Source organism: Strix uralensis, chromosome 7, assembly GCF_047716275.1.
Source record: "Strix uralensis isolate ZFMK-TIS-50842 chromosome 7, bStrUra1, whole genome shotgun sequence".
Classification (NCBI taxonomy): domain Eukaryota; kingdom Metazoa; phylum Chordata; class Aves; order Strigiformes; family Strigidae; genus Strix; species Strix uralensis.
Genome location: NC_133978.1, coordinates 29435557 through 29462663, shown reverse-complemented (window position 1 = coordinate 29462663; position 27107 = coordinate 29435557).

Genomic DNA, 27107 nt, shown 5'->3' with positions numbered 1-27107 from the left:
TGACATTGGGTGCTTCCCTCCTGGCCACCCCTCTCTCATCTTTCTGCTTTGCCTCTCTTCATTGCATTGTTACAAACCCCCTGCCCTGAAGTCTCTGCCACAAGGAACCAGGGTCAAGAGCAGACCTGCAACTCCTTATTCCTGATACTGAGCTCTGCCATACCCTGCTTCCTCCCACAGCCCAGGAGGAGGAAACTTCTGGAAGGTCCACTTTCTGAGCAAGCAGCATGCTGCAGGCAACTTGGTGCACTGCAAGATGTTGTATAGATGAGACAACACTAGCAGTCAGAGGTAATCGCTCACATTAAATCACCTGGGATGTAGGGTGGGGGAAACAGAGAAGCTCTTGAGCACATTAACCCTTGTCACATCACCCCACCTACAAAAGGCTTAGACTATTCCAGCCACCAGAGCACTGGAGCTACAACACTACTGATGGAGAGCTACAAAAGAAGGATGAGCACTTTCACTTTACAGTCACCTGTAATCCCAGCAATTTACATTGACCTGAAGTGGTAATGGACAACAACATTCAGCATTAATCCCAGAGACCAGCTCCCCTCCAGCCTCCCTTCCTTACAACAAGAGCAGGCTTTGCACACTGGGGCATTAAATCAGCAATCCGCTACTTCTCTGATGCTGTCACGGGACTCCACTGCTCACGTTTCCCTGCCACAGGAGTCTGATTCACAGTATTGGGCTCTTCATCTATGGCTGTTGAGCTGATCTGCATATCAATCCAATAACCCTTTGCAATTAATTAAGATGAGAAGGAGGGAAAAAAGGAGAAAGAAAAGATGAAGCCCTCTGCAGATGTTGTCCTCACATATGGTCTCCCATATGGTTGTGTGTCACTGCTGCTTCACTTTATAAGATCTCTCTCTTTAGAGAGTAACTCCAGACCCTTCCATATTGCAATCAAGAGATTGATTAAGAAACAGGTAACACTGCAGGCCACTTTGTCATTGCTGATAGAAGTGCTGAACAGCCACTGCTAAATTACAGCTATCAATCTCCCAGGCTGTACATGGATACATTAATTATTTCTTCCATTCCCCACAGAGACAGATGCTTCCCGTTTTCTTGACATAAGCTGTGTGGATCACTTGCCAGTCTGGCTTCTCTACATTGTTATAATGGTATCTTTCCCTTAGATGTTATCTTTCAACTTCTAATAGCCTCCACAGGGAGACAATATTATTACTTAGTATTTCTAAAGGATATGTGTCTAATCTTCCAAAATTTCTTAATGCATCCTAAAATTACTGTATTATGTTGGGATGAACTATTAGCCCAGATAGACAGGGTGTGTGTAAGGCCAGGGGTCTGGTAGCAATGACATGACTTGCCAAACATCACACTGATGACCAGTGACAAAGTAGACACACAAGCAGAGATTTTAAAGTTGGATTTCACACCAGCATGTAAGGATAAGAAAGAATGAGAGACAGCAGTCCGTGACCTGCTTGTTTAGGGAAACTGGAGTCCACATGCACAAAATGACATACCTTCAGCTATATTGAGGCCCAGGGAAGATGCTGTTTCTCTACAATCATGCAGGACACTCATGAGATCCCAGCAGATGAGAAGCAGCAGCAGTTGAAGCCACAACCACACCGACAGGGCCACTAGCAGCAGTTTGCCAGACTTTATAAGATCTGACAAGTTCCCTGCAGACACAGAAAGCTCATGGGTTTCTGCAGGGGGAGAAAGTCCCTCTGCATGAATTTCATCAACAAAACTGGAGCGCTCTCTGACTAGCAGATAAAGAAAGGAGCTGGTTCAAGGGATTTCCATTTCAGGTTCACACCTGGTCCATAATCCTTGAGGGGAAGATAGCTGGAGATGTGACTAATATTAGAGCAATTCTACAAACAATCTCTCCTAAGCATCAGTTTCTCCAGGCAAAGAGGAATCGGCAGTTTTTATAGCAGTTCCTTTTTTATGACTCACTTCCATGTCATTATACCAATAAGATCCTGTCTCTCCAGGGTGTTTTTCTCTGGTGATTAAAGCTGTGAGCCTTCGACCTTGTGCCTTATCAACACTACACAACACACACTATAACCACCTAGAAACTTGCTGCCTTTCATCCCTTATTGCTTAATAAACTTGCCAGCAGACCTATTGCAACAGAATAATGAAGCTAAGCAATTGCATTCAGCTCAGTAAATCTGGGAGCAGAGCCTGTTAAAAATAAATAAAATTAAATTAAAAAAACCCCAAAACTAATTGCAGAAATGTGGAGTGTTATGAAGAGATCCTGTCAGTTCAGCCAGAGTTCACAAACCACTCACTCCTGCTATTTCAGCTGCTGAGAGAAGCAGCAGTTATGAGAGGAGATGAGGGCAGGGAGTTGCGTAAAGCTAGAAGAGGAGGCAAGAGGAGGTGTCAGGACAGATCCACGCACAGTCTGCACCTTAGGGAGCTGCAGCAGGGGTTGCAGACAGCATGGCCTTTGGCATGAGGTGCTTGAGAAGGGAAGAGATGGTGCTCAGAAACAGGTGCTTTGGCAGAGTGATATGGAGAAGGCAGCCCAGCACCTGGCTCCTGAAGTTTCAAATTTGGTGAAATTGCAGCCAGCTGATGTTAATAACATGCAGTTCATGTTGTGTTAGTGCTGTAATTGGGCATTTGCTGGCATGAAGCACAAGACAAGTCTCTTCCAAAGCAAGGCATGGGCAGAACGTAACAGTAAAGCACAGAGTAAGCACTGCATTTGCAGGAACATCCAACACTGCCATACCAAGCAGTCGTAAGATGGCTATTCAGGTCCAGATGCCTGGCCAAGGTGCTGAAGGTATGTCCTTTTCCCACCATTGACTATGTATGGAGCCAGTGGTGACTACATTTCTACTCTGGGTGGCTTGTTTGTGTCCTAAGGACAGGCCCACAGACCATCTAGTCTGCAAGATCACACACAGACATCCCACAGGGCCCATGACACTGTCAGTCACATGTTGTGCCACCCAAGACTGTTAACATGCAAGACTAAAAGCCACAGAAATTTATTCAGCCCCCAGCAGACAGTTAGGAGAAAGCAAGAGCCATGTTTGCTCCCATATCCAATTCACTCCAGCAACAAGGAGCTCATTAGGGGAGAATGCCTAAGTCATCACCGGATTACCTACAACTACATTAAACCTTCTTCCTGTACAGTTCCCTGACCCACTGTTTTACCATCATATATCTCTCTCCTTTCATCCTTCCTCAGACAATAGCATCACACTGCAAGGTCTCCTTACTGCTTCATTTCTGCACCCAGCAAGTGGGATCAGAACAGGAAGCAATAACTTTACTATTCATGGAAAGGCCTTCTTGACCAGGCAGCTTGTCAGGACCACAAGGAAACATGAATGCAACAAGGAGACCACATTGTTTTCCATGCAATGGTAGAGACAGGTCCAGAGGGTTGACCCAATCCAATGAAAAGATGAGTGGTCTCCAGGATCCAGGGCCATCACAAGGCCCCAGTGGTTCCCACTACCACCACCACCCCACTTTCTCCAGCTACCAAGTCACTTGTAACTGAAGCTAGAGCTGTGTCTGGCTTCCTGGGAGAAATTTCTGCTGCAGGTGTAAGCTGCTGCTGGCCCTTTCCACCAAGCTATGCAATACATCTCCCAGATAGACAGGGAACGAGAAAAGGGAGCTCCATCACCACAGTGCACTTCACAGTAAGCACTACAATTTATAGCACATAAATACTGTATGTATACTGCAGCATTTTGCAGACATTATCATCACAAAGTATAGGTAGGAGGCGGGAATAACAGCTTGTAACAACTGTAGCATAGACAGCTGCTTTCTTTGCCATGTCTAATGCTGTTTGGGAAGGTAAAATAGGTCTACCAGCAGTGCCTCTGCTTCTGCTAGCATACGCTGCAGCTCCACGTGGGGCTTCTGCTGACTAATTAGGTTAAAGAAGGCACAACCACATAAACAATCTTGTAGAGGCTTTCTAGGAGAAATTTCAAACAAAATCATTCATAACTCCAACCACATCTATTCCCCAGAAAGCAGATATGTTGTCCTCATGCTTGGCATTTGCACTGTATTTAACACAGACAACTGACCCAGTCACTGTGGCTGAAAATCTGTAGACGGGATTAATCTCTTGTAATGCTATATGACACAGCTAATGACATGTTTCAGCCACACACAAGATTATTTAAAAGTTTTCTGACACCAGAAAAGTCAGTCCTAGTCTTCCTACCCCTCCCTCCTCCCTTTCCCCAACCTGATTATCAGTCACATGGTCCCACTCCCTCCTTTGTCCTTGTGTCAGACCCTTCATAGAGCCAGTTCAGCTCACTAATCTGACAAAGCGCTTCCGTTATTCTATCCTGGGCAAAAACTTTTGGCCAAGTTTATTTTTCTGCCAGTTTAGTGAGTTGAATCGTCTCAGCAGGAGCTGACTGGCAAAACCAAAATCAAAGCTCACAATAGCTGTACCACCAAAGACATACAAACAGAAAGTAAAAATATTCACGATCAGCTCAGCTGCACTACTGAACTGCACCCTCCATCAAACATTGAGCATCTTATTTTGGACTTCCTTGTATTAGACAAATAGGTGATTTCTCTCCTATAGCCCACAGGATATAAGAAATTATATTTTCACTGGTCTAGTTTATTCTCATTGCTGGATTGCTTGGCTCTACTGGCCAAAAAAGTAGCTCTTTCTCATTTGTGCTTGGAGTTTTCCCTGAGGAAGTTTGGCAGGATGCAGCTATGACATCTGTAATGGTAGCAGCATGGGAAAGGACTGCCAAGGTGATCCCCTTTTAGTAAGTGGAATCACACTGGATTTACACAGCCTTAGAGAAACCATAACCCAGCCCAGGATTTTAGCATATAGATAAATGAAGGCTTGAAGCATTTGTCAAAGCTTTTACAAACTCTCTGTAGCTGGAATGGGACTTAGCCCATATTGTAGGGCTATTGCATACAGAGACACCAACCTGATTCTGGAAGCCTCTAAGATCACCAGAAGCACAGCACGAATGTGAGGAGAGCAGATCACTCTCTGCTCACCCTGTTCTTGCACAGGTGTTTGCTCCTGGTCACTGCTGGTGACAGCACAGCATCATCACAGATCTTTGCTCTGACCTGCCAGGTCTGTCTTCATGTCTAGCCTAGACACTCTGCAGCCACAGACAGTGACCAGAAACCTTTCTTGACCCCTTCCTTCTCTTCTGCTTTGAGCTCTCATAGCAAAGAGAGCTTTGCTTTTCCCTTTAAGTATGTCAGACCAAGAGTATTCCACATTGACAGTTTGTCTGAGCGGCAACAGAATTACCATGGTTACAGCCTCATTCGTGGACTTGGGGAAAACAGCAGGATTCATGGATCCGAACTCAAAAGCTCGCTTGTACATCAGAGAGCCACAACTGGAGATGAGTCAACATCAGAAGGAAAAGAAATTGCTTCTCCCACCACACAAAATGCCAAAAGGGACAGGCAGGAAACCCAGCATCACATCAGGGTTTTGAGAAAGGTGAGCACAATTATTGTCATTAAAAGGCTTAGGGAAATATCTAGTCATCATCAGAGCAGGCAAGCAGTTGCAATCCAGTGCACTTCCTCCTTGAGGGCAAAGTCTGATTATTCTTTTAGAAGTGCAAACTCCCTCACGCAGTTCTCTTTACTCCTTATTTTGTTTCAGCCAGAAGCTGTGAGGTTGTAAAGGCCCCACATACCTCCTGGCATCTTTCCTTGCAGCAGCACTGAAGGAGGCTGCAGGAGGAGCTCAAAGAAGAGCTCAGCCTGGGAGACACAGCTCACCTATGTCAGCCTCCAACTCACAAATGTGACATGACACAGTCACAGCACAACCCTGCATGTGCTGCATGACCATGTACAAGGTGCAGCAGCTGAGAAGGTAGTGCTTCCCTCTCAACAGTAGCCAGATGGCTGGAACAACATCCTTGCATGGACAAACAGCTCTGTCCATGCAAGGTCACCACCATCAGCCCAGGATGCTGTACCTGTAAGGCTAGATACAGGCTGTTCCCCTGAGGCTGGAGCCTGTACATGTGTTCCCTCTATGCACAGCAGTATGAGTAGGTACCATGAGGTCCTCAAGCCATAGAACACCCTTATTTTTGGTGGTATCTCCCCCCGTGATGCATTTTGCCTTCAAAGCAGCCAGACACGCACCCATACTCCAGCTGTACAGCACCACCAAAGCTCCTCTGCACCAAATATCCCAGAAGAAAAGCTTTTCCAGCGCAGGAAAAGCTTTTCCCTTGTGAGAAAGCTGGCCACATTCTTGGGGGCACTGCAAAATGCTGCTGTTGCGACATTGTAATTCAAAACCTCAACGGATGCTTCCCACCAGGTACAGACATACACCAGGATGTCGCTGGTGTTGCCCTGTAGGGCTGTGACCTGGGCTCAGGAAGTGACCCACAAGCTTCTCCAGTAGCACTGGAATGGAAATCCCCTCCAACACGAGAACACAAACCAATTTTGTCAGTCAGAGCCCTTGGAAAGTAACTAGAGAGCAACAGGAGTCCACCACACTCACTTCTAGAGGTTGCTGTCCACATGAACTCCTTTTCCAGTCTTCTTCCAGCACAAGATGATGAAAAGCAGCCTCACCTCCTCACATTTCATTGAGCAGCTAAGCAGTCTGAACATGCAGAAGAGCAAGGGAAGACCCTTCCCTGGTGCAATGTGCCTGACCTCTGTCGTGCATCAGCACTGGCCCTTTGAAACCTCCTTGCCCCCCACCAAGGCAGTAGCAGTATAACAGCTTACAAGCTCAGAGAGTGCACTTCTGCTGGTGTGAATACCCCTGCTTCCTGGGAAATCAATGTATTTACAGCCACAATTTAGACTGCTATAAGCACTAGCACTAAAAACATATTTGTGTTATTATCATTGCACTGCACAGTTAATTGCTCTACAAATATTTGTGTTGCCCACATTTATCACAAGGCTGCTGCTGCCTCCGGGTGAACTTACTTAAAATCTGATGTGTTTTCCCAAGACTGGAAATCTTAAAGGGGATGTGTGTATTTTGCATGCTCAGAGAAACACGGCACCCTGATCCAAAATTCCCTTCCACTGAAGTGGATCCAGAGGAATGGGGACCATTTGCTTCAGAGGAAAAGCATGTTGGGGCAAGACAAAATACAGACTTCCCAGGATATATTTTTGGACCAAGAAGTGAGGCTGCATTTACTTTTCCTTTTGTCAGCTCATTGTGATTTGTTTAGATTTATCACCAGGCTTTCCTGATGCCCACCCCCCCACCCCCTCTGCTTTCTTTTTTAATTAGGCCATTGAGGCCTTGTTTTCAAAACTGTCTGGATCCCAACAGCAGCTTTTAAGTCTCAGACATCAAATGGTAGGCAGTTTACTATAGTTAATTATGGTAATTTTTGCTTAGTAGTAGCTTCCCTCTGAAGAGTCAAAACCACTTAGTAAAAGCCCCAGCCTCAGGCATGAATTTCTAAGAACATATTTTTTGCCATTTATTATTTTACAAAGTTAAGTAGCAGCAGAAAGTTAAAACCCAGAGGGGAAAAAAGAACTGACAAAAAGAATAAGATTTCAGGGGCTGTACACCATCACATGATAAACCACGAGACCACATTTGCCTTTTGCAGGCATCAGGCACCTGTGCTGAGCTGTGGTACAGGGTCTGGGTCTCCTACAGTGGCCCGGTTTCCTGCCACCACTGTACTCTGCTAGCAAGGTCGCTCTGAATTCCATAGGACAGACAACCCTCTAGTCAACCCCAGAGCAAAGGCAGGCACAAAGGTATCCTGAAACCACAACAGTCTGAGCATGGGGACCAGGTGGGCTGTCACATGCAGAACATAGGTGTCTCACTGTCCCAAGCAGCTGGCCCCACAGCCATGCCAACCCCTCTGGATGCGGAGCATTATGTGACCCACAGCATTCAACCCCTGCTGTATGCAGCCAGGACATCCCATGCAGCTAGAGAGCAGCAAGATCATAAAAATTACAGAAAACCACTCCCAAACACTTCTATAGGAAGATCGTAGCAACAGGGCTTTCAAAATGCCCTGACTAAAGCAGGCCCTGCCTCTTAGCAAGAATTAAGCCTGTGAGCAAGAACATATTGTGTGTTAAAAATGACAGGTCCTGAAACACAAATGCCAACTTACACATCCCCTCTTGGTTACTCCAAATAAATCCCCTGCACAGCCCTAGCCCCTCGGTGACAGCACTCTTACCTGCTGTTGTATCTCCTATATGTGCAGCTGCTCTACCTAAATTTCAACCCAGGCTTGTATCCCAGTATGAAACAAAACGAACACAACCATGGCATTCACAAAAACGATCCATATTACAAAGAGAATGGAGTTGATTTATGCAGGGAGGCAACCTTCTAGCACAAGGAAAAGAGACACATGTTCCTTCCCAAACCACCAAACCAAATGGTGAGGAATTAAGAGTTATTTTCCCAATGTCTGGGCCCCACCACCCTCCCACCTGCAGACTACTCAGCCTTGCATGAGTTGAATATCTTGCTTTCTGCCCCTACTTTTATGTTGCACATCAAGGATATTAACCTCTGTTTTCCAAGATTTCCTTCCAGGATCCCACTGAAAAATTTTCCTTTTGAAGAGAAGTTCACCAACTGGAAAGGAGAGGAAAACAGAGGGAGAACTGACAGTTTGCCTTTGATTTCTATGGCTACAGAGTCTGCCCAGATAATCTGGAGCATTAATACATGGGTCCCTTCTTTTATGAAGGGTCTGAAAAGGCAGCACTTTTATCAATTACTGAAATACGTAACCTTCAGGTCTGCTTTTCTACTACAGAATTTGTTTCATCTTCAGGCTCCTCTTTTAGGCAATTTAACATTTCATCTGGGAATCTAGAAACCATTTGGAGCAGTTTAAGTCAAACTTTCAAATATTTATTACAAGAGGGGTTCAGAGGTAGGCACAAGAATGTAAAATACAAGTTCAGAGCTTCCTGCATAACCCATCTCAGAACTGGAGGAAAAGGGGGGGGGGGGGGGGGGGGGGGGCGGGGAGAGGGGGCAGGGAATCTGTATTTCTAATTTAATCTAAGGCAAGTATTTAAGCAATCATTATGATCCTTTCCAGAAGTTCTCATTCTCTGGATGTTGCAGCTGTTTGTTTGCCAAGTGGTTTGAACAGCTTAATCATTGTTTAGTGTAAAAGAAAATAATTGATTTTTGAAGTTACACTGAGACATTGCACAGCATTGCGAAAATTGCCTAAATTTTCAAGAACATCTTTTTAAATACAGTTTGCCTTTTTCAGCAAAGTAGATCTGGGTCTCTGCCTACTTTCAGACAATGAAATCCTGGCTCTCAGCAAGCTTCTTTACATGCAAACATGACTTGGTTTCAGTTCAGATATAGCTGGTGCTTTAGGTCAAACTGATCCTGCACAAGAAAAATTAGATGACCTTCAAGGCCCCTTCCAGCCTTATTCTGCACAATTCTGGAATGAACACTGGGCTTGTTTCTCCTCTCACCACCTCTTCCTTGAATACTACAGTCAGTCTAGAGAGCCATCAAGCAACGGACAAGCATTTAGCATTTGGGACTCACAGCTCCATCAAAGCCCTTCAGTGCACATGTGGCTTCATGCCCTGAAGTCACACCAGGCTATGTGTGCCGCTTTGAGCGTGCACACTGGTCAGTAGAGGCTATGTGACAAGGGACAGGCTGGCGTGCTTTGGGGATTTTGGGGCACTAAAGAGAAAAGGAGCAGTGGAAAAGCTGCCAGTTGGCAGGGATAAAGCTGAAGAGGTCCATTTCCCAGGCCACACAACTCTGCTGCCTGAGCTGAGACCTTTTCTTTCAGCAGTCACAGGCTGTGCCATTTCTCTCCTGTGCCAATTAGAGAGACCAGACAGCCCGTTCAGGAAAACATAAAGACAATTCCCGCAACAGCATCAGTGGTAGGATTAGCCGAGGCAGAGAGAAAACAACCATTTCTCCCTGCCAGACTGCAAAACCCACCTAACTTCCAGGAACAATGTCCAAGGATTGCACATCTATGACCCCTTACACCTCAGAGCCAGCTCTGCTTTCCCAGCACAGAGCCTGTCTCCTGTCACAGTCCTTTACCACAGGTTTTTGGAGTCTTATGCACCCTTCCACCCCAAACCTCACAGGGAAGCACAATGATTAAAACTGCAAGAAGTGACTCACCTTCACTGCATTAACCATGCAGTGTCCAACAAGGGAGTGGTGGGAAAACCTCAAATAGCCTAAAAATCCCCCTTGGAGGAGCCCACAAGGCTCAGCTGTCTAGATATGCTCTCTTCTGCAGATTCAGATGTGTCGAGAGTAATTCCTGCAGTACCACTTCTCATGTCACACTTCAAATCTTCCGCTTCAGGACTAGAAGAATTGAGTGCTTTAAAAAAAACCACCACATCATTCTAATACCTAGCTCTTAAATAGTGATTTTTAGATATAGATCAAGGTACTTTACACAGAATAGCTCAAAGAGAGTTATAACAAGGTCCAGGGCTGTGCTATAATAGTCAATGGAGAAATCCCAAAACACTGTGTAAAGATGCTTATGCTGTGGGGTCAGCATACACCCCAAAATTTCAGTTCCTTTTCCCCAAGTGCCACAGTGCACATTCAAAAGCAGTTGGTGCAACATCAGATGAAAACTCTCTTCCCAAATGTTCACCCTCCTCACAATCCACCCCACTACCACATGTGGTTTTAATAACCAAAACATAAAAGATTGTGTGAGTTGGCAGTTGCCTTCTGGATTACCATAAAAAAGCCCTTCTGTCATTAACCAGGCCTCTCCTCCATGCCACCACCAACCAGGGCAAAAATAGTACATTAAAGAGATACAGAGCATGACTTTCTTCTCATGGATTAGCCCAGACTAAAAGGACTGCCTCGTGTCTCTCACAGCTGGGACAACATGTACAGCAAGTCAAGGCAAGATTTCCCTTTTCCCATCCTTTCAGCAAATGGATTGAAATTCCTCATCCTTTTCACCATTACATTCTTCTTGGCTAGAACATGTCCCCTGGGTTCAGGGAAAAGGCTTTCCATGTGTCCCAGCTCATAACGCCCACTGGGGCTGGGGACACAAAGATGCAGGGAAAATCACTGTACTGGTGAAATCAGTGGCTTAGTTGGGTGTGTTTGCCTGTTCCCACATTTCACAGTTCTGCGCCCCAAAAGTCCCTGGGTCTGTGTGCAGCTGAAGTCATTTGTCCACAGAGCAAGGGAGAGCCCTATTCTTCTGCAAAAAGCAGAACAAGGAAAGGGAAAAGGGTTTAAATGATTGGAAAACTGAATCACATACTTCAGCTCTCCCTGCTCAGGATCTGTTCAATCCTAGCCTCCAGACCTCCTTCGTAGGTACAAAGGAGTCAATCTGCTCCTCTGCCCAACAGCAGCCAAAATCTTGCCTGGAGCTGGGCCTCAGCACAACACCCTTGGACCAGCCAGCAGCTAACATCACACAGCTCTGTGCCAGGAGGTGAGTCTGTGATGGGAAACTCTATTCACTTGTGAAACACCAGTGAACTATAGCCATCGATTTCACCATCTGTCTTAGTATTGCTGCCTTTTTATCAACTGCCTTAGCTTTGTTCAAGGTTGGGCTCCCCCCACCCCACCCCTTAGTAATAGGGTTGCTTTTATGGCCAGACCTGAATGATTGCTACTCGTATAGCAACCCCAAGGACAGTTTGGTTAATCAAGAGCACTTACCTGATGCTGCACTCTCCTTTGGCTTGTTAAGAACTTGAGTTCAAAAGAGTTTCCAGCTGCCAAGAAATCAATTGCAGTGGTTATAGGAAATATGGAGGAGAAAGATCATAGAATCATTTAGGTTGGAAAAGACCTTTAAGATCGAGTCCAACCATTAACCTAACACTGCCAGGTCCACCATTAAACCATGTCCCTAAGCACCACATCTACATCTCTTTTAAATACCTCCAGGGATGGTGACTTAACCACTTCCCTGGGCAACTTGTTCCAATGCCTGACAACCCTTTCAGTAAAGAAACTTTTCCTAATATCCAATCTAAACCTCTCCTGGCACAACTTCAGGCCATTTCTTCTTGTTCTATTGCTTGTTACTTGGGACAAGAGACCAACACCCACCTCACTACAACCTCCTTCCAGGTAATTACAGAGAGTGATAAGGTCTCCCCTGAGCCTCCTTTTCTCCAAGACTAAACAACCCCAGTTTCCTCAGTCAGTCCTCATAAGACTTGTTCTCTAGATCCTTCACCTGCTTTGCTGTCCTCTGGATGTGCTCCAGCACCTCAGTGTCTTTCTTGTAGTGAGGGGCCCAAAACTGAAAACAGTATTCAAGGTGCAGCTCCATCAGTGCCAAGTACAGGGGGACAATCACTTCCCTAGTCCTGCTGGCCACACTATTGCTGATACAAGCCAGGATGCTATTGGCCTTCTTGGCCACCTGGACACACTGATGGCTCATATTCAGCCACTGTCAACCAACACCCCAGGTCCTTTTCCGCCAGGCAGCTTTCCAGCCACTCTTCCCCAAGCCTGTAGTGTTGCATGGGGTTGTTGTGACCCAAGTGCAGAACCCGGCACTTGGCCTTGTTGGACCTCATACAACTGGCCTCAGCCCACTGATACAGCCTGTTCAGATCCCTCTGTAGAGCCTTCCTGCCCTCAAGCAAATCAAGACTCCTGCCCACCTTGGTGTTGTCTGCAAATTTAGAAAGAGTGCACTCAATCCCCTCGTCCAGATCATTGATAAAGATATTAAACAGAACTGGCCCCAATACTGAGCCCTGGGGAACACTACTTGTGACCAGCTGCCAACTGGATATAACTCCATTCACCACAGCTCTTTGGGCCTGGCCACCCAGACAGCTTTTTACCCAGTGAAGCATATGCCTGTCCAAGCCATGAGCAGCCAGTTTCTCCAGGAGAATGCTGCAGGAAAACATTTTCAAAGGCTTTACCAAAGTCTAGGTAGACAACATCCACAACCTTTCCCTCATCCACTAAGCAGGTCACCTTGTCATAGAAGATCAGATTAGTCAAGCAGGACCTGCCTTTCATAAACCCATGCTGACTGGGCCTGATCCCACTGGGTTGTCCTGTACATGCTGCGTGATGGCACTCAAGATGATCTGCTCCATAACCTTCCCCATCACTGAGGTCAGACTGACAGGCCTGTCATTCTCTGGATCTTCCTTCCAGCCCTTCTTGTAGATGCCCGTCCCATTTGCTAACTTCCAGTCACCTGGGACCTCCCTGGTTATCCAGGACTACTGATAAACGATTGAAAGTGGCTTGGTGAGCACTTCTGCCAGCTCTCTCAGTGCTCTTGGGTGAGTCCTATCCATCCCCATAGACCTGTGTGTGTCTAAGTGGTGTAGCAGGTCACTAACCATTTCCCCTTGGATTATGAGGGCTTCATTCTGCTCCCTGTCCCTGTCTTCCAGCTCAGGGGGCTGGGTACCCAGAGAACAACTGGTCTTACTATTAAAGACTGATGCAAAGAAGGCATTAAGTACCTCAGCCTTGTCCTCATCGTTTGTCACTGTGTTTCCCCCATGCATCCAATATAGGATGGAGATTCTCCTTAGCCCTCCTTTTGTTGCTAATATATTTAGAGAAACAATTTTTATTGTCTTTTATGGCAGTAGCCAGATTAAGTTCTAGGTGGGCTTTGGCTCTTCTGATTTTCTCCCTGCATAACCTCATGACATCCTTGTAGTCCTCCTGAGTTGCCTGTCCCTTCTTCCAAAGGTCATAATCTCTCCTTTTTTTCTGAGTTCCAGCCAAATCTCTGATCAGCCAGACTGGTCTTCTTTCCAGCCAGCTTGTCTTTTGGCACATGGGGATGGCCTGTTCCTGTGCCTTTAAGATTTCTTTCTTGAAGAATGTCCAGCCTTCCTGGACTCCTTTGCCCTTCAGGACTGCCTTCCAAGGGACTCTGCCAACCAGTCTCCTAAACAGGCCAAAGTCTGCCCTCTGGAAGTCCAAGGTAGCAGTTCTGCTGACCCCCCTTTCTTACTTTTCCAACAATCAAAAACTCTGTCATTTTGTGATCACTGGATACAGGTGCTCTCTGCAGGCAGACATGCTGATTAAAAAGGTTGCCATCCCATGGCTGTGTTGCCACCTGCCAGCTCTCATGCCTGTGCAATACAGCAGGGGTCTCTGAAGTTTTTCTTAGTATAATTGATGGAAAAATCAGACTGAGGAATTTCAAGCTCATTTTGTGGCTGTGTTTGCTCAGGCTGGTAGACCTTCCATGCAGCAGGTCAGAGAGCTCAGGTGAGCCCTTCCATCAGTAGGGCTGGGGCAGTCACATCCCTCCAAAGGGTAGAAAACAGGGCTGGTAATATCTGCCACCCAGACTAGCAGATGTAAATGAAAGCATTTTCCTATCCAGAAGGCACTTTAAACTCTTCAAGCTGTCTGGAAAACAGTGACTCAGGCCCTCCTCAGGCTACTGACTGCGATGAAACCCATTCACTCTCCACTACCTGTGACTGTGGCACCAAGCCTCCCCGTAGCCACATCCCTATGCAGACCCACATCAGCAACTTGCATCCCCCATCTCTAACACCAGCAACTACCATCTGAGGACACCTGGTGCCATACCCCAGCTTCTGATGACAACATCGGGCCAGAGTAGGGTAGACAGAATGGCATCAGTAGGGTCTTCCCTTTGGGAACACCAGCTCTGTGCTACCCCCTACCCCTCAAAACACACCACTGTAGAGGTCAGGCAAGTGGAGCAGCCAGTCCATCTGCCTGGCCTCCTCAATGTTTTCTACAAGGATCTCCCCTCTCCTACTTGGTTTCTCAGCTGCCACGGCACCACCTGGCCACCAGAAGAGCCAATCTGCAAAAGGTTCACATTACTGTTTCAGTTTTTTCTGCTTCAGAAGCACAGAAAGATATTGTGGGATGGCAGCTGTCTTGATATTACACTGCAGCTCTGAACCCAAGTCTGCAAGAACAAGTCAACATTGGTCAAATCACTTGAACTCTCCATATCTCATTCAATAGTCTGTCAAATGAGGTTGATAATATCTCACTAGGTTGCAGTGAGGTTTAGTTAATTATTTTAATGCACTTGAAGATGTTTAGATATTTGCTATATGAGCACACATAGGCAAATCATCAGTAATTCTGTGAGTGCCAGTCCTTGATTGAGTACGTCAAGAAGTCTCTAGCAACAGGCAGGTGGTTAGCAAGTAGGAAAGTACCAAAAGTATCTGTGGACAGATGGCAAACCCCCCCTATCCTCACAGGTACCTGTCCTATGTTTCAGAAGTACCCTGCCCATTTCTAACCAGTGACTGTCCAGCCTACAAGAGCTTCCTTTATCAATGCAGTAAGATGATGCTCCTGCATAATCAAAATTAATCGATTACGTTGTGCGACAGCTTATTCACTTTGATGTGCATATCTAAATAATTATTGCAGGTGTATGCAAAACAGGTTCTAGCTTAATTGGCTCCCTATTTTGTTCAGTTTTGGCCAGAATGATTGCTTATGAAGAAAAATCAGAGAGATTTAGGCAGTTGTTATTGTTAAAAAACACAGTTTGCGGGGAGGAAGGAATTTGCAGTGGGGAAAAGAAGTCTCATTTGAATAACAAAACCATTTTTGTTGATGTTGTTGTTGTTTATGAGCTATTTAAGCCCTGGGGTGGGTAGAAAAGGGGAAATAAGAGGGATTTATCTGTCAAACGTATTTTAAACAGATAGTACCAATGATAAAAATCCCATTTTGAGTTTGAGCAATAAGTAGCACATCATACAGTTTCTAGGAAGGAAATTAAAATAAAAGAGAACTTAATGAGCCGTGAAAATATTGTAAAAAGTGGTATGTATTTTTTAAAATAAACACAAGTAACATTTCATCCCCCTTTAAGCTCTCAAATCTTTCAATTTATTCAGACAAATTCGCCATCCTCACTGTTAGAACAGTTCAGAAACCATGATGGCATTTAGCTTCCTCCCTTCAAGTCACAGGGAGAAATGTTTCCAGTGCAGAGCTTGAAGCACTGATGCCCCTCTGATCCCAGCAAACCTTGGCCTCTCTTGCTCTGCTTAGTTTGCAGAGGCAGAGAGTTGTGCCAAAGACTCGGTCCTTGCTCTGTCTCTACAGTCCACGAACAAAATGAGAAATAGCAACCTGTTGCCTCTAGCAGGCAGGCTGGATATGCACAGAAAAAAGTAGGCAGAAGGGACCAGCAGTAGGGACCGTAAGTGGCCACAGTGCAGTGGCTACCCTCACTCCATGCTGACTTGAAGAGCAGAGACCTCTGTGATTAGGATATTTTTAATACAACTGAGATATCCAAGAATATATAAGGTTCAGACACTGTGCACACAACAGTTCAGATCAGTTTTCAGCTCTACCATGAATCTCTGTTGCTTAAAAATCTGTCTTGGTCCCTCACTTCTACCATTGCTTTCTGCTTCACTGTAAGAGTTCACTAAAGTAATTTCTACTCACTCCACATAAAACAGTTTTGACACCAGTTCTATTTCCATCTTTTGGCTCCATGTGAAACATCCACATTTTAACAGCCCAACATTCATAGCAGACAACAAAGCTGGGCATCCAAAGGTATCACACGCGAGCAGCACCTGTATTAAACCTTTTTCTTGTAATCAAGCCAAGAAGAGACCAGTCACCTCCATCACTTGTACATGCAGCCAGTCACAGAAGTCAACAGTAAAAAAGAATGAGGCAAAAAATCCACAGGTGTTGTGGTATTTACATGGAAATGTGTATGCAGAAGCCTTCAGCTTTCAGAAGTTTGTCACTGTTTTAGAAAAATAAAATGTCCCTTTTATACTCTGAGTAGTTAGTCATACTTTCTTTTGTGTTTTGGGTTTCTTGGTTGATTTTTTTTCCAAACTAATGAAACCAAGACTTATCACAGACATCTCACAGGGTACATTTGCAACATTTAAATTAAAGGCCTATCATTTTTGACAGGCATCTTCTATTTTGATTTAAAAAATTTTAAAAAGTTTATTTTTTATATAGAAAGGGAAAAACATTTCAGGCAACTGCTCTGCAAGTGGTGATTTGTTATAAATGGATCAGTGTTTTCTTCCAGAGAAATACCCAAAGATATTCCTAATTAGCAGTAAGATAATTATCACAAAGCCTCCCATGTTCAGCAGTGACATGCTAAATCACCCCCGCTTGCAATTTCTAGAGCTCCACAAAAGCCAGAAGTGGGAAGAAGGAACCGCGAGAGGAGTTACCACCTGCTCGCCTGGGAACGAGCTGTAGCTCCCACCATTGCCAAGAGGTGAGTCCCAGCAGGCCCCTCTCACCCTTGCTCCCCTCCCAGCCTTCCCTCCAGGCCAGCTCCATCTCCTCATCCTCCCTATCTGTGCCTGTCACAGCTCTTTTCTCCCACTTATTCAGCGCTGTTTTCACTGTCTTGGTTTGCTTCGCTATGAGTCTGGGTATTCCCAACAGCACAGGTTAGTAAGAGCCTTTCTTTAAAGGCTTTTCCTGCCCATCAGTGAGCACAAGCTCCCCACAACTAGACAAGGGCATTGCTTCTTGCACACACGCATGTGTTACAGCTGGGGAAAAAGAAACAGAGCATGTAGTATGGAATATTTGGAAGTTGTTGATTTTTTTCTTTTCTAAAGACTAACAGAAGTTCCCAAAGAAGCAAGCAAACAAACAAAAAATAAACCCATTTTGTTTCCATTTTCAAAAGCTGAGGTATTTCAGGATATCCGCATCAAACCTTATCCTAATCTTCATAACCTGGAAGGGAGAAAATGATGTGAAGACAAAGGCAGGAAATGAACCTGAAAATTGGAAAAGCCAAAATGTTTGAATTTCAACATTTGCAATGCAATTTCATTATTTAAATAGAAACAAATTGGTTTTGACTTTGCTAAAAAACAGCAGGAAATTTCAGCAGAGATGAGAGCTGCATCAGGACAGTTTCTCTTCTCTGCTCAAGATCAGATTCAGCATTTCTCCCTCTTGCCATTGTTTGCCTCTTGAGCAACTGAGTTTAGAGGAATGCTGACCATGCAGCTGGCTCTGCAGGGGTTTCCCAACTCATAACTCCTCCCAGAAATAAAGCAGGATTATCAAGAAGTTCCCCAAATCACAGTTTTTCTGGGGAATTCCAGATTCCCCAACCCAGCAGCATGTAACACATACAGTGGCAGTGGCGAGACCTTCCTCCTTGAGGGACAGGTGCCTCCCTTGGGCTGGTCCAGCCCCAGCCTTACAGAGTTGGGGCACCAAGACCCCTGTTTCTCATAGTCATCTCTGGCCTTCAAGCTCTGGCCCAGCTGTAGCACTCAAGACTGTTGTAGAGATGAGAACTGCAAAGTGAGTTGCCCAGGAGGCTGATTCAGAGAAAGAGCTTAATTTAGCCTCTCTGAATCACCCTGCAGAGATGGCTGCTCTCTGACTACAAAAGGAACTGGAAAGATTAGTGGAAAGTTTACCTCTGTGAATCCTTGTCCCCAGTGTCACACAAAGTCTGCTTCAGTGCTTAATCCACGTGGCCCAAATCTTAAACTGTTGCCTCAAGCACTCTCATGCAAACAAAACAAAAATAGCTGGGACAGAGCAGAGAGTAGCAGAAACCACTTTCATTACCATACTACGCACCATTTCAGTTAAAACATCATTAAAAGCAGCTCTCCATGCCCCGAGAGCCACCTGCACTCCCTGCCCAGGGGGAAGGGGGAGCCCAGGGCTGCATCTGAAGTTCAGGGACAAGCTCAGCGGTGGCACGGACATGCAGCAGGGCCAAGGCTTTCAGAGACAGGGAGCAACCCAGCAACCAGAGCCAGTGAGCTCTGAGCCCACTTTAAACACCAATAGAAAGTCAGGGCTCATTTGTCTTGCTGTTTTATATAAAGGATCCTGAGCTATTATTAAATCACAGAAAGAAACTTAGAGGGGAAAAAAGGTTCTCAGACTCTAGCTCTCAGGTCAGCCTCGCACATCCAGAACATTTCCTTGCCAAAAAGAACAAGCTTGATAAGGGGGTTAATGGCTGAGACACAGACTCAGGAGAGCTCTCTGTGTTTCCATTTTTTCTGGTAACCTGACAAGGGGTTTTCTCAGGATGATAAACTTCAGGAAGAGGGTTTGCATGCTCACACTATCTGTGGGTCAGTCTGTCTGCACCCCCCTTTCCTTGTATCCTCCTCCTCCACAACCTTTTAAGCTTGGTAGTCAGTTTTGAACCAAACTGATGAAGGAAATCTGCTCTCTGCCCTTACCAGAGCCGTGCAGTTATGACTGCCATTATCTATGCCTCACAAAGCCTGCGCTCAGGGAAAGGAGTTTTGTTCCTTGGTGATGGGCCAGTCTGTCCTCTCAACCCCTCTGCATTTCTATGGACCAAGAAGCTGTCACATGGCTGATGTGGGGACCAAAGCCTCATCCTCTGCCCAGAAGCACGAGCATAAGCAAGGAGAAACAGAGGGGCTATTGCCAGTGCTCTTCAGGGAGCCAGATTTCTCCACCCATAACAGCATGTGCCCACTTGCAGCACCCAGAACTCTGACACAATGTTGTCTCTGACAGGGTTAGTCCAAGTTTTTATTGATCTGCATTTGTGGGGTTTGATCCACAGCTGCAAATTCAAGCCCAACACTAAGTTTCTTTTCTGGGAGCCCCCTCCACATCTTGTGCCTGTGTGTGCTCTTTGTTGTGCCACACTGAGGCACAACGGGCAGCTGTTGCCATCACAATAATGTCACTGAACTAAACAAACTCTGTTTAGAAGCTGCACCACATGCTCCACCTCATTACCTGAAAGAATCCTGTGCATCAGATGCTCTTGTTTTCACCAGCTTTGCTTCTTGCAAATGATTGGTAGTGTAAAGCAATCTGAAAAAGTGAATGTTTTGCAGATCAGACACTGCTCATCACAGAACGTTACAGCTCCTAAATTATTAATAGTAAAAAATGAGGTGTCCCAGAGCTGCTCATTTCTGGGTGAGGGAGAGTAGGAGGGTGGTAAGAAGAAAGGATTGTGCTATTACAGGTTATTTTTATCCAACGTTTCTATGCTTCTGTCATTAGCTAATTGATGACACAGCCTGTTTAATATTATGTCTGCCTTCGGTATTTATAGCTCACCAATTACTGTGTTATCTAGGTGCTACTAACAAGCTGCTCTCAGATGAATTTAGATGCTCATGGCTGGATTTTTTGGTGCAAGGAAATGCAACTCTCTTGAAATCAGCTGTTATATACTAGCCAAGGATTTATTGACTAGCCTGCTTAATCATGTGTGGCTATGCTGGATCCCAGTTCATCCAGTACTGGGATGCAGCAACAGTAGGAACAAGACACCATATTGCACAGCATAACAGTGACTGCCCTTCACTTCCGACATTTCTTCTGCACTCGCCACCAGAGGATCCAGGGCCAATTATGCAGTGGGATACCTCCATGTGTCATCTTTGCCTTCAGCAGGGCTGGGAGCAACTCAAAGTAAATTTTCACACATTTGATCCAAGCACTAACTCCCTGGAGAGAGGGAGAGAAGAGGGGCTGATTTCCAGGCAACTGTCCAGTCAAATGCCTCCTAAATACTCTTTGTAGCTGAATTCACAGCACTGAGCAGCAACGTCATAAGTTGGCTGAGGTACTGCACTTGTAGTGGATGGCACTGACCTTTGGGCAATGCTGCTCAGTGAGAGAAGTTGTACAATCCACGTGCAGAGCAACCTCCAAATTCAAAACTGCTCTCAGCTATAACACACAGACACCAAACAGCTCGGTCATTCCTACAGTACATTACCAGGAAAAAATATGCCTCAGTACATATTAATTTCTCTTTCTGCCACCTACCCTACAGCTTCCATCTGACGATGACAAATGCACAGTCCCAAGGACACCATGTTCACAAAGAGCTTGTTGTTTAAGATGCAGGTCCCTTGGGCTGCCAGCCATCAGCAGGTCCTGTTGGTCTGTGGGACTCAGCAGAGCTCAGCACAGAGATTTAGTGATTCAAGACCCACCAGGAACATGCCTCTAACAGGAGCTTGTCTGCAGTGCTATATGTGGCATGCGCAGGAGTGATTAGCTACAGTAAAATGGCAATTTTCTGCTAATTGTAAACAACGTTGATGCCCATGTATTTCATTTCTGCCTTTATTGAGTAAACCTGAGAAATAATGAAACCTGGGGAGAACATTTGAACTTTTATTGTACAGGGTAAATGCTCTATAACATTAACAAATCAAAAAACATTACTTCCTGAATAGCAAAATGCCAGGCCATTTAGATTAGCCATGCTCAGATTCCTGCTGTGATCGGTGTGTAATCGTCCACCAGCAAAGAACAATCTCTCAAAATTAGTGCTTGTCACAGAGCTCCAGACTGCCTAGAGCTGCACTTAACGGGGCTTATAGCTGAAATGCACAGAAATCTGCTTTTAACCCCAAATCAAAGAATAGCCTTTCCGGTGGCATTCTTGCTGCAGCTGGCCCCTGCCTCCTTTTCATCCCTTCTTCATGAGAGAATTTAGTTTGGCCTTAAAAAGCATCTTTGTTTTATAGAAATTGGCATGTTGCAATGCAGCTGCACATGACCCGCTAATTGCTCCCCCCACAAGACCCACAGGGACTCCAGGGATTGATATATCCTGGTTCAGCATTACATTACAACAGACACTGCGCATGAGAGACAAGTCATGAGACAGGACCAAGGCTCAGCAGCAGCTGAAGGGGACACTCCTCTCCCACCACGAAGCCAGTTCTTCAATGCACCCAGAGTTACAGTAGTTGGTCTGGCTGGAGCATCCCACATTAGAAGCAAACACCCCAGCACCAGGGCATTATTAGCTGCCCCAGCTCCTTCACTGCCATTTCTAGCCAGAAATTTTGTGATGGAACCAAGAATACCTTGCCATCGCAAGTTTTGTTAAAATAAGCATATGTATTTGAAGAGTTTCAGTTTCAACAAGTCAGCATATTCTGCTAAAAAACATTTCGTTAGAAAACTCCCAGCCAGCTGTAATAGCATTCAACATTTCTATGAAATTTCTTTTTCATTCATAAAGACTGTCTGTATTTTTACATTAGAAAGTGACAGAAAAAAGTTTATATGCCCCCAAGATTGCATTCTTTAGTGGCAGTTCCTCAACAGGAAAAACAATAGCCTTAATTTTAAAAGGGAAGGGGAAGGCTGCAGGAGCATCAATGGAGAAGATTAGGTGGTCTGAGGAGAAAAACAGCACAATTAGCTCCTGTCTGCACCCAAATGCCTTCTGCAGGCTCTTCCAGCTAAGCCAGTAACAAAACAGTCAGGCTGATTGGAGAAAGCAGCTTGGTCCTTCTTCACACTGCAGCACAGAGCTTAGTGGCAGAGCCTCCTCTCCAGAGTTTGCCCACGTTTGGAGGTTGCTCTGATTCACACTCTGTTTTCCCTGGCTCCTGTTTCACTTCCCCGGTCTCTGTGAGTGCAGACACATTTGAGGGACTGTCCAGAAGCTTATGAGCCCCCCACGAGTACCCAGAATAAACTCATCTCTAGCAATTAGATGGAGGCATTTTGCTTCCTTCAGTCAGTCGTAGAGGGAAGCAGAGTGGTTCTGCTTTCTCTTTGCACTCGCATCACAGAAACAAGTTATCAACAGAGGCATTGGCACAACACATCAAAACAGTGGTTCAAATAGCTGAATAGCCTCTCCCCAGACAGATATTTCAGGTGGAGGAAATCAAAGTAAAGGGCAAGGTCCTGTAGAAGTTATGAAATCATCTGCTTTAGCAGCTCAGTCTTAATCTGCCAACAGCTCCCCAACAAGGCATGTAAGAGAATAAAGTTAGAAGATGTGAAGCCTCTCGGTTTGCTCTCCTCCCAGCCAAAAATGGGCTCAGCTCTCCATGCACTTAGGGCTGAGCACAGTGCAAGGGAGCTCAGAGCATGTCTGCTGTGCTACATGGCAACGGGGAGCAGTGCCTGAGCCAGACGGTGAAGGGAAAAGCAGCTGCTGCACAGACAGCAGCTATTTTCTTTCCCAGCACGCGGCCTTTCTCAGCCGTTCCTCGCCTGCCATGCTCGCAGCACCCAGGCTCCCCATGATGAGTCCTGTCACATCTTTAACATCAAAAGCAGCACCGCGGGCTCCAACCCTGCTGGAGCAGTGAGATCAGCACCTGCCTTGAGCCTGGAGATAGTCAGATCTGCCGCGGCATCAGTCCCCTGTGCTTGTGCATGGTGTCACTGGAGGGAAAAAAAAAAATAGAGCATCTGGGGACAACATGAGTTGTGCCTGTCCGCCTCTCACTCCTGCTGCAGCCCCAAGGTTCAGGGTGCTCCTGCAACCCTCCATGAGTCACTGTCCTGGATGTGCCACTGCCACAGAAGCCAGAGCAAGGGACAGAGCATCTTCTGTGTTGCAGCCTTTCTGACATGCTGGGCAAAGGAGGATTGTGCCAGGGCTCCAGTGAGGTTCACCCAATGTGTACACAGCCGTTTCAGAACAAAGCTCATGATCTGCCTGGGCCCAGGGTGCCTTGTTTAGAAAGCACTATCCATCACCTCTGTCCAAATCCTCCTTTCAGGTGGACATACAGGGCAGGACATGAGAAAGGAGAGTCCAGCTGCACCAGGTCAGGAGAAGGAGAGGAAAAAAAAGACAGAACAGAGTGCTACAGGTTTTACTTCAGTCTGATAGGGTGTAAACAAATCCCTTGAGCTAAATGAAACATTTGGAAGAGCTGGACAGCAATGCACTCACACGCCTTGGCGCTGTTTGGTAGGGGATTGAGAAGAGCTTCCCCTGTGGGCTGCACAAAGGCTGCTCCTCAACATTCGCCCAGCTCCTGGGCTTGGATTGACTCAGGCAGGACACTGGGCAGGATGTTCACCCCTGACACCACAACACCCTCGTTCCCTGTTCTTTGGCCAGCATCCTTCTGTTCTGGATTTTATGCTGGTGCAAGTCAGCAGAGCTGCACTGACACCAGCGCTGAGCATCCTGCCCTGGCTACAATCCCACTGCACTACATTTTGCACACCCCAGACAAACCAATACAGCAACTAGAACCTGAGCTAGCTAAATTGCCAAGCTATTTCTCCAGATTAACCATCCTTAGATATGTTGCATTAAACTGCCACAGCCTTCATGGTTGGTGAGGTATTCACTGTCTCACTTCATTGGGAGTCAGGAAAACAAAGCAGCTGTGTGAGGTGTCCCATTACTTAAACAGTTTGTACTGAACCTGAAGCACCTCACAGGGAGGCAGCCAAGAATTCGTCCTTCTGTTTCAGTAGTCCTGCCCCTTATCATAGTGTAAGTCTGAAGCATTACAAAAAAAAAATAAATCCTCTACAAAGACAGGGAAGTGTCCACTACTGTCCTATGCAAATTCACTGTTTCCAATGGAGAAGCCCTGAATACATATGTAAAAAGTTTTTAAAGGTGCCCTTTGGCTATAAAACAGATTTTGCTCAGGGTTATGTCAGCAGCAGGAGACACATCCAATTCCTTGCACAGATCTTCCATTCAGGAGATGCTTAGGGCTGTGGCAGAGGAGGTTAACTCCTTGCTCAATTCATCACACCACAGAAGCTGGAGGAGACAGGGCTGCAGCAGACTAAGCTCAGGAGGATATTCAGTGCAGCAGCTGGATGACCAGCACAGGGAGACAAATCTGGGTTAGGGGAAGGGAGGGCCAGCAAAGCTACAGGAACGCAGCTCTTTGAAGAGGTCAGCCCCTTCCTCACTGGGAGACACTGGGGCTCTCTGGGGGCTCTGGAATGGCAGGCAGCTGAGCCTGGGAGATGCTGAACTGAGTGCCATCACCCAAACCTTTCTAATTTACCTCAGTGCAGTTCACTACACTCCAAGCTGGTCAGGGCCACAGAGAGGAGTCTGCACTTGAGATTTTCAGACCAAAGAGGATTGCTGCAAACTTCAAACACACACATCGCCAGCACATCCATCACCTGGTCTGCATTTCATCCACCAGGAGGGAGGAAAAAAAAAGTTTACTTGAGAGGCTTCCAGAAACTTCACAAGAAACAACTTCAGTGGGGACCAAATGACAGAGCATTGAGCCCTCCCCTGGCCCAGGGGCACCTGACGCAGTGGTGGCACAACCCTACCCTGCAAAGGGCAGTGATATTCAGCCCCCTACAGCAGCACTATTGGAGGGCTAGTCTCCTTCACCATCTCTGCAGTCAGACTGCAAAGGCACGAAGTAGCCTTCCTGCTTGCTTGAATACATCTTCATCCCCTTCTCTTACTATACTGCTCCTCCCTGATCTTCTACTGACTGCACTCTCCACCTCACATCATCTCTTTCCCTCTCCTTCCCCGAACCCTTCTTGTGGCAGCTTCCAGTCAACTGACTATATTTTGTTGTACATTAATGACAGCAGAGACAGAAAATAAGGACATGAGTCCTGCTCCAGAAGGAAGAAATAAAACCAGCCTTCTTGCCCTTACAGGGATAGCAGAGGGACAGGGACAGCAGAGGGGTGCAGACGGCCACTGGCAGCAGGGCTTCCCCAACAAGTTACACTGTGAGAGAGCACAACATTTATATTATTGAATAAAAGCTGTGTTTATTTTTCATACAGATAACTGGTGCCAGCCACATTTATCTCCCCACAAATCAGATGTTAATGATGGTACAGTAGCTCAGCCCACCAAAACATTTGTTGGTGTGGTGGTACTTGAATGCCTAACATTATCCCAGTGTCTGGTCTATTTAATGACCCTACAGTCACATCCTCTGGGCCTCATCCAAAGAAAAACCCTTCAGCTGAGCAGGGGGAGGAGAGTCCAGCAATAAGATGCCACCACAATTGTACCCATGCTTCTCTCCTTCAGAGAAATGGCACGAGACTGATGGTGATGGACAAAGGTGGACTCTAGGCACAGGGCTGGGCAACAGTAGCAGGACTAGAGCAGACCAATTTATGCCTTCACTGCAAATCAGAAAACTGAAGGAAAGCAGAGTAACTTGTTGCTACGATTCCAGTCCTGACTGATGCCATTCAGATAACATGTGCTGGAGAGGAGCATGGCAAAAAGCCTCAGCCCACTTCATACAGGAGCATCTCCTTCAGTCAGCTCCTTCTGCACCCTCAGACCCACCCAGGCTTTGACACCTCTGTGTTTCACACTGGCCCAGGCTGCCCATCCCAGAGGTATCCCGTGCCCTCACCGGCAGGAAAGCGGGGATCATAACCCATTGCACTTGCAAAGCACAGCAGAGAGAACTGCCTGAGGCTGCATGAGGGCACAAAAGCCCTGGAGGAGGCTGTTGAGGTGGTTATCAGGCAACAAGCACCATGGGCATGGGAATAAATCAGGTGGAGTCTCCTGACCCAAACTTCTGTTGTCCAGCCAGGCCTACTGCTTCTTTTTGACTTCAGTATTTGGTTTCTGAACACTTTTCACCGAGCTTCAGCAAGCCTTCCTACTACCTGCTAGGTTGTCCTCATTGGTTTTGATGCAGAGATGAAGGCTCCCCTCTCTAATCCAGATACCAATTATGTATTAGAGAAGGAACATGCTGAGCTCCCTGTGTTAAAATACATCACATTTGGTACAGGCACCTCACAGAGGCTGGCACAAAAAAGCCACAGTCCTACACATAGCCTGGGAACAGGTGGGGACCCCTCGCACACATACAGCATCTCTGGGACAGCCTTGCTGCCTGGGGAGGCAGCACAGCAACAGGAAGCAATGGAGGAGGAGGTGGGGGACCAAGCCCAGGGTCCCTCTGTATGCATATGGTCACTCCTGCAGCCCTGGCTCCTGCCACAGGCCCTGAATGTCTATTGCTGCCCTCTGTCCTCCTGCAGCTCTGCCCTTCCCACCTCTTCTCCTAAATCCTCCACATTTGGGCCTGAGATAAACTCTTGTAGCCACCTACACAGCCCATTACTTTGCAGGATCCAAATACTTTGCCCATCTGCTCTCAATCTGGTACCAGGTTGACCTTGGGTCAAGCACCCAAATCAAGGCTGGAAGATCACAACCCCTGCAGGCTGATGTAGTTACCACTATAACCCATATACATCAGGAAATCTTGGCAGCAGAACAATACTAGCCCTGCCATCCTATCTTTTAAATATGTGCTGTGCGTATGCTACCCATACGTCCATCACCAACACT